Source organism: Papaver somniferum, chromosome 7, assembly GCF_003573695.1.
Source record: "Papaver somniferum cultivar HN1 chromosome 7, ASM357369v1, whole genome shotgun sequence".
NCBI classification, from domain to species: domain Eukaryota; kingdom Viridiplantae; phylum Streptophyta; class Magnoliopsida; order Ranunculales; family Papaveraceae; genus Papaver; species Papaver somniferum.
The window spans coordinates 206428866-206436389 of NC_039364.1; the positions used below are offsets into that span (position 1 = coordinate 206428866).

Genomic DNA, 7524 nt, shown 5'->3' on the forward strand with positions numbered 1-7524 from the left:
AGTAATCTTTTAACCTGTGATGTGTAAGTCTGATATATTTCGTCTTCAGTTCATCCGAAAGAGAAACTCAAGTCTAACTCTAGTAGTTTTTGAACCCGTGTTGTTCAGATCTGATATATTTCGTCTCCAGTTCATCGGAACGAGAAACTTAGGTATAACTCTAGCAATCTTTAAACATGTGATGTTCAAATCTGATATATTTCGTCTTCAGTTCAGCCGAACGAGAGACTCGGGCCTAACTCTAGTAATCTGATATATTTCTTCTTCAGTTCATCCGAACGAGAAACTCAGGTCTAAGTCTAACAATCTTTGAACCTGTGATGTTCGAATCTAATATATTTCGTCTCCAGTTCATCCGAACGAGAAACTCAAGTCTAATAACTTTAGCAATCTTTGAACGTGTGATGTTCGAATCTGATATATTTCGTCTTCAGTTCATCCGTACGAGAAACTCAGGTCTAACTCTAGTAATCTTTGAACCTGTGATGTTACTGATATATTTCGCCTCCAGTTCACCCGAACGAGAAACTCAGGTCTAGCTCTATTAATCTTTGAACTTATGATGTTCAATTATCATATATTTCGTCATCAGTTCATTCGAACGAGAAACTCAGGTCTAACTCTAGTAATCTTTGAACCTGGGATGTTCAAAATTGATATATTTCATCTCCAGTTCATCCGAACAAGAAACTTAGGTTGAATAAAAATCTTTTAATGAGAGAAAAAAATCATCTGAGTCGTCTTCCTTCTAAAGAGCGGGGGAACATTGAATGAAAGCACTTTCTTTGCAAAACTAAAAACAACCAGGGATCAAACAGAAACATTAGTTTAAACATTTGTAAGATCTGCAAAACAAAAAAACAGTTACGGTCAAACCGGTTGATATTTATTATCACATAATAAAACCCTAAGAGCTTTTCCCATGAATGAAAAATTATACTCCATCCGTTTCGAAAAGACAGTCCGCTTTGACTTTGTTAAGATATTAAGGAGACCATAGCAGTTTACATGCCTACCCTTAATTACTTTCCTAATTTATTTCAATAAACTGTTAGTAATAAAAACTACCAAATTTTTTTATGGGATTATAAATAGGAAATACAAAAAAAGGAATGAAGGATATATTTGTTTCCTTAATTATACAAATTTCATTAATATTTTAGATTTGGTTCCATTAAAAAAGAATTTATGAATATAAAAGATTTAAGGGTATATTAGAGAGTTCATTGAAAAAATATGACTATAAATAGAAGTTGCACACAATTTTGAAACAAAAATGGAATAGAGGACGGTCTTTTTGAAACAGAGGGAGTAAATGGTACAAAAAATTACCTCGATGTTCTTGAATGAGATAAGGAGGGTTGGTTTCGTGCACTTCTTGGATTACCTTAAAAAGAAAAAAACATTTACGGATCAAACGAAAAAATTATGCAAGCACGCAGTAATGCGGACAAAAAAAAAAGAACCCGGAAGAGAGCAGCGGCGCCGAATGAGTTTTCGGTTTCGATATCACTTTTTATAGACCGATGCCCGTATAAGAATATTTTTATAATAAAAAGGAAATTGTACCGATTAATTTGGATGTAATGTTGTATGTACCAAAAATAAACGAATTAGCATCTATGGAAAAAAATATTTTGAAATTATACTTGTTTTAATTTTAGAAATATTGCTTTTAGGAAAAAGCACCCTAAAATTTGGGAACTTTTGTAATTTGGGATACATGCATCATTCTCATATCCCCTAATTAATGGTCGCAAATATTTTTACATACAAATCAAGACATAACAAAAATAAAAGTCAAATAATTTATTTTATTTTTTAATTTCCTTTTTAAATTCAATACAATTTCTGGTTACACACATTATCAAAATTGAACAAAAATTTTCTTTTTTATTTTAGACTTATTTTATTTTTATTATGGTATGAACAAAATTAAAAAAAGTAATAGTATGATTTTTTATTATGGTATGAAAAAACTAGGGAAACTAATATGAAAATGAGGTTTATTATTTTGTTATTGTAGATATCTCCAAAATATAAATTTATCTTAAGAAAATAATATCGTATCATAATATTTTGATATTCACATTTATGTCGATATCTTTTGATATCATATTCGATTTTTTTTTGTCGCTGCTAACGATCCAGTTTTAATTTTTTTTGGATATCATATTGTTCTGGGGATTTATGCTTAATTCCAATGTCCTAACACTTCCAACAAGATCATTGATTACTCGTAAACTATTAGACATTTCTTCCCAAAGTTATGAACCCCTGCGTTACGATGTCCCATGGTTTGGTATGTGATAAAATACACCATCTAATTTAAAACAATGAGAGACGTCGAATGAATTTTTTGGTGACACATGATAAGATGTCAACCATTTGATCTTCTAGAACCAATCAGATGGGTGTCGGAGTCACAAGTCGTCCAGCTCTGCCGCACAATAACAAGGGATTTCTACATATAGTTAGAAGAGAGTGAAAATGAAAATAAAAAACCTAAATCTCCATTTCCTTTTCCGCCTCCTTCACCCTATCTTCTTCTCCTTCAACTGAAACCCTAACACACTCACCCCATCTTCTTCTTCGACTGAAACCCTATCAAAGTAAATTTCATCACTTTCTTCTTGTGCTCCTCTCGGCCGGTCTCCATCTCTAACCTAAATTAAGAAAGATGAGGCTATAACCCCATATGAACATTACCAGAACACTGCTCTTTTCTCCATCTTCTTCATCTCCCTCCTCCAAATCAGAGAAACGAAACCATAATCCATATACCCATAAATCAATACTCTAATTTTATTGGAAATAGATACTGAACCCAGTAGATCTGATGTTCTCTTAAGATTTGGATCAAAATTAGAGTTTTGATTTGGGGTTTTTGTTAGGGTTTCTTTTGATTTAATAGAAAATGCTTTACGTTTGGTGAAGTTACAAATTGAAATGTTGCAGACCCCAATCTGGGTAAAATTGTAGTTTATGGTGCTTCATCAATTTCTTTGCTCATTACCTTTTTCGCTTTGATTTGATTTGATTTAATTTGATTTGAGCCAGTTCAAAATTGATGAATTTGGTTTATGATTGTTAATTCTGTAGATGTGCGAAACTATACCGATTTGATAAAGATGGAAATAATCGGTAAGAAAGAGGAAATGGCTTTATTAAGCTTCTTAAACATAAAGAAACTAAGAAATTTCGTTTGGTTACTGGAGGTTATTGCTAATCATCCAGGCTCGTTTTTGTTTTTGAATTGATTTGGTTTTTTCTTTTTGAAGTTTGGATTTGATATGAGAGATTTGATTTAGGTTTTTTTGTTTTGATTTTTTTTTTGGTAGTTCTTCCTACAATTTTGGTTCAACAACATACTGGGAATGGGAGTCAGATATCATGGTTCGTGCATGCTACTGATTTGTCTGATGGTGAATTGAAAGAAGAGGTGTTCTGTGCTCGATTTGTATACATGGAGGGTAAGTATTTGCTTAAGAGTTTCATTGACTTTTATTTACTAAATGGATATATTGTGAAGAGATTCAATTTCTTTCTGATTTTTTACTAATGCAGTTGAGAGCGTTCCCCATTTGTATGTATGTGAAATAGATTCATGGTTGACAAGTTTAATTTTCATCAGTGTATAAGTAGCCAATTAGTACAGGTGGGCTTGTTCCTGTGTTATGGTGATATTTAGAACGTCACCTAGCATCTTTCATGTGTTTGGGATTATGTTCACACTGTCATTACGCTATCTACTGTCCGAATGTTCCCCCCCGTAGTGGCATGTGTTTAACTTAAATGATCTTGTTGAAGGTTTCTGGCATTTGCCAAACCTGGAGGTGTATGATGTGAGACTTTGGCGGAATTGGTGGCTATTCTAGCAGGGTGTATAGGAGACTTTGGCGGTTCTATCTATAATGTAGTTGGATGTTTTAATGGAATGTGAAAGGCGATATAACCTTACTGTTTCTGGCAACCATTTCCGCAGAGTACGGGATGTGGATTTGAAGCATGACTTCGCCTTTGTTGTAAGTACCTCCGTAGTATATAATCTTTCTTTCTTTCTTTCTTCCATCTCTTTTTTTCTTTCTCTAATCCCTTCATCTAAAGCGTGCCAATATAAGATTGTGTATTCTTTGTCCATCTCGTCTGTTCTTAGGAATTTAGTATTATGATGTTAAATTTTTTGAGTTAACTTAGTTGAAATTTAACTTACCGATTCAAAGATATTAGTTCTATAACTGAATATTACGTGGCTGGGAGTTGCTTTTTTCATCTAATGCTTAAGTGACTGTACCAATTGTAACAATATTTCTTTTACAACTGAATGATATAAGATGATTGTAGGAGTAATGGGCACATGAAGAGACATTGTTAAGCATATGTTAAGACTGATTTCACTTTCTTGTTCACATCACATGATTGATGAACCTGACAAGGGTATATTCTGTTTAGACTTCAGTGACTATTCCGATTTAACCAGTCGTATATTTCTGCTCATGGTCAATATGTTTCTCGAGAAACTTAGAAGTTAAATTTCTATTAAACATCTGGTCGGCTCCATGCCAATCAGAAGGAACAATTTACAAGATTTTAGACTTCACTAATTGCTCTTGCTTGCAACTGTGAGGCATTTCAGATAGAATTGAAGTGTTAAATCTGGGCCCAAGTAATGGTGATGATCTAGCAAGTTGCTAGTTGAATTGAGTTATTGTTCTTCAATTGAGGAAACTATTATATTACTCTTTACTTGCCTTTAGTAGATAATCCTTGTTAGTGCTTCCCAGGCAGGATTATAATGTTTTTACCACATGGAAAACATGCTAGATTGGCATGGAAACCAAGTTATCCTACCAAACACACGAGTTATTTCTCTTAACATTCTTGTTCTTTTACTTTTTTATATTGCTAACCAAGTGTAGTGGTTTGATTGAATCAGAATTGTTTGTTGATGAAAACTCGCAATTGAAGGCCATTGATTTTGGCTTGTCCGATTTTGTGAAACCAGGTGATTTTTTACTCTCTTGGGTGCTGACCATATTATTCATAAGTAAAATTAGGCATCTTTCTAACTTCTATTTTATCTGACACGATGCAGATAGAAGGCTTAATGACATCGTTGGAAGTGCATACTATGTTGCATCTGAAGTTCTACATAGATCTTACAGTACAGAGGCTGATGTGTGGAGTATTGGTGTGATATCATATATACTTTTATGTGGAAGTTGTCCGTTCTTGGCTCGCACAGAGTCCGAGATTTTCCCGCCCTTTAGGGCGGACTCGATGAACCTCCTTGGCCTTCTTTATCTTCTGAAGCCAAGCATTTTGTCAAGCGTCTATTGAATAAAGACCCACATGAACGAGTGATGGCTGCTGAGGCATTAAGTTAATATTCTCATCTTGTTAAAAAGACTGCTGAATTTCTTTCTTTGTGATCCTAATTATAGTTCTCTTGGCAGGTCATCCTTGGATTAGTAACTATAATGATATTCAAGCTCATGAAAGCCTATATGTGCTCATCATCTCTACATAAAGCGGTGTTAAGAGTGAGTGCTTTAATATTCTCAAAATTTGCTTTGTTGTTGATCATGTCTCATAATTTGTTTTGTCCTCGCCCCTTGCTTTTCAGGCATTGTACAACCTTGTGGTTTACTTTTTGCTAAGAATGTCGTCGTTTTTAGTATTTTCATGATTAACTTGAGTAAGAGTTCTCTGTATTTGCCATTGCTGACCAACTATAACTTTATGTGTTTCTTATAGGGAAAGAAGAGACTTGCTGAAGTTGCTAACAATAAGCCCACTCTTGGACAAAAATGTTAAAGTAGAAACTCCTCAGAAGTTAGGTGAAAATGTTTTTTCATTTGGCTTGCTTCGTTAGATTGTTATGTTGCTGCCATTTTCCTATTTGTTCTAATTATCTGTAACTGTTCACGTTTTTGCAGGTGCTGATGGCAAGAAAGGTGGTGCTGTTCATCAAGGTACTCCTTACCCCAAGGGAGGAAAGACCCCTGTAAGTGGAGGCAAGTCAAACAAATCTCTACTAGGTCAGTTTCATGCGATTCTTGTACTATCTTTGAATTTAATTTTTTTACTTAAATCTTTGTGATGTCCATATATTGGTTGTCCGCTAATTGGTCAGTTGTTTCTGCGTTTGTTCTCATACTGATTTGGTTATTTTGTTTATCTGTGTAGGGCATTCGGTACAGTTCACAGTCAAGAACTGCAATAGGTTTTGATGTCTATTAGCTTGTTCAGACACTTATTTTTTGGTGCCTAGGAAGTTTGTTTTCTTACTTGCAATCATATTTGTTTCTTTGTTCATAATGAATAGAATGATTTTTTGTAAATGAATTGTAAATTGGGGATAGTTTGCAGGCCTATGTTTCCAGTCAGTTGTTGTATTGCAGGCCTATGTTTCAGGTTCAGTTGTTGTATTGCAGGCCTGTGTTTCTGGTTTAATTGTGTAGGCCTGTAAACTGGAAGGCCAGGTCCATGATAATGACCTGGACTATCCATTTTTTTTAATTGTAATTGAAATAATTGTCATAGGGGCAACTGTGACCAAAACTGTGAAGAAAAACAACACGTGTCATCATATGAATGTTGTTACAACAGTTTAAACGTTTCAGCAAAAAGACGACAGGTGTCCATTGGGAAATTGTTGCAAAAAGTAGGAAACACTTATATGTGTTACTGTAACCGTAAGAAAATGTGACACGTGGTAAAACTTAATAGTTGCCTACCTGGCGGTGTAAGACACGTGTCATCACCTAATTGTTGCAAATTTTGAATAACAATTAAATATGTTATAATAATTGTGTCAAATGGCCACGTGTCGCCATTCTAAAATTAGGTTAACTGTTACTATTAATTATTGTAACAGTTGAAAATTGTGACTGTAATCAAATGTTGTCACAATCAAACTGTTACAAAAAACGATAACAATTATTATCACAGCGTTTCTCCAACGGAGTATATGTGTCACAAATTTAATCAGTAACAGAAATGCCCTGTGACAAAATCCTGATTTTGGTGTAGTGCTACCCCGACACCGAATGCTGGATGAATAATTTTATTGGGAAATCTTATTACAACGTTGCTGATAGGCAATTCCTTACTTGGTTGGCTTATACAATGACCATATATAAATCCCGTAGTCAATCTTTGATTTGCGGAGTCCGGTGTTCAGACACAGACAACTTTGCACCATCCAAGTGAACCACCACTAGAAGGATCACCGTCTGGTGTATTTTAAATGACTTGAATTATTATTCGTGTTAACATTCCTTCGTATCATCCTCTATCTTAAGATGAGATTTTGTCTACATACCGTTACTGCTCTTTCCAAATGGCAATAAAAAGTAAACACAGTTTCAGAGTCTAATATGCTATTTGCATTGGTGTTGAGTTGTTAGTTACAGTGAGAGAGGTCTCTTGATTCGCTCATTCTTCCCATTAATAGTAGTAGAGTAAGATGCAATGAACAATATCTTTTTGGAATGGAGTTTTTTTTTTTTTTTTAACATA

The 7524-nt window shown here is 34.3% G+C and overlaps 1 long non-coding RNA gene across 3 annotated transcripts; it reads left to right on the plus strand.

Moving 5' to 3' along the window:
- The first annotated feature begins 2504 nt into the window (after positions 1-2504).
- On the plus strand, positions 2505-6592 carry LOC113299447. Of its 3 annotated transcripts, none has more exons than XR_003334922.1 (10): positions 2505-2988; positions 3103-3144; positions 3342-3473; positions 3811-4025; positions 4937-5005; positions 5096-5382; positions 5457-5543; positions 5758-5840; positions 5940-6041; positions 6190-6592. It is a non-coding gene; the product is annotated as an uncharacterized LOC113299447 (long non-coding RNA). The 3 variants fall into 3 exon arrangements; XR_003334921.1 differs by having other exon boundaries at positions 2505-2970; XR_003334923.1 differs by having other exon boundaries at positions 2505-2970; positions 3986-4025.
- The last annotated feature ends 932 nt before the right edge of the window (positions 6593-7524 follow it).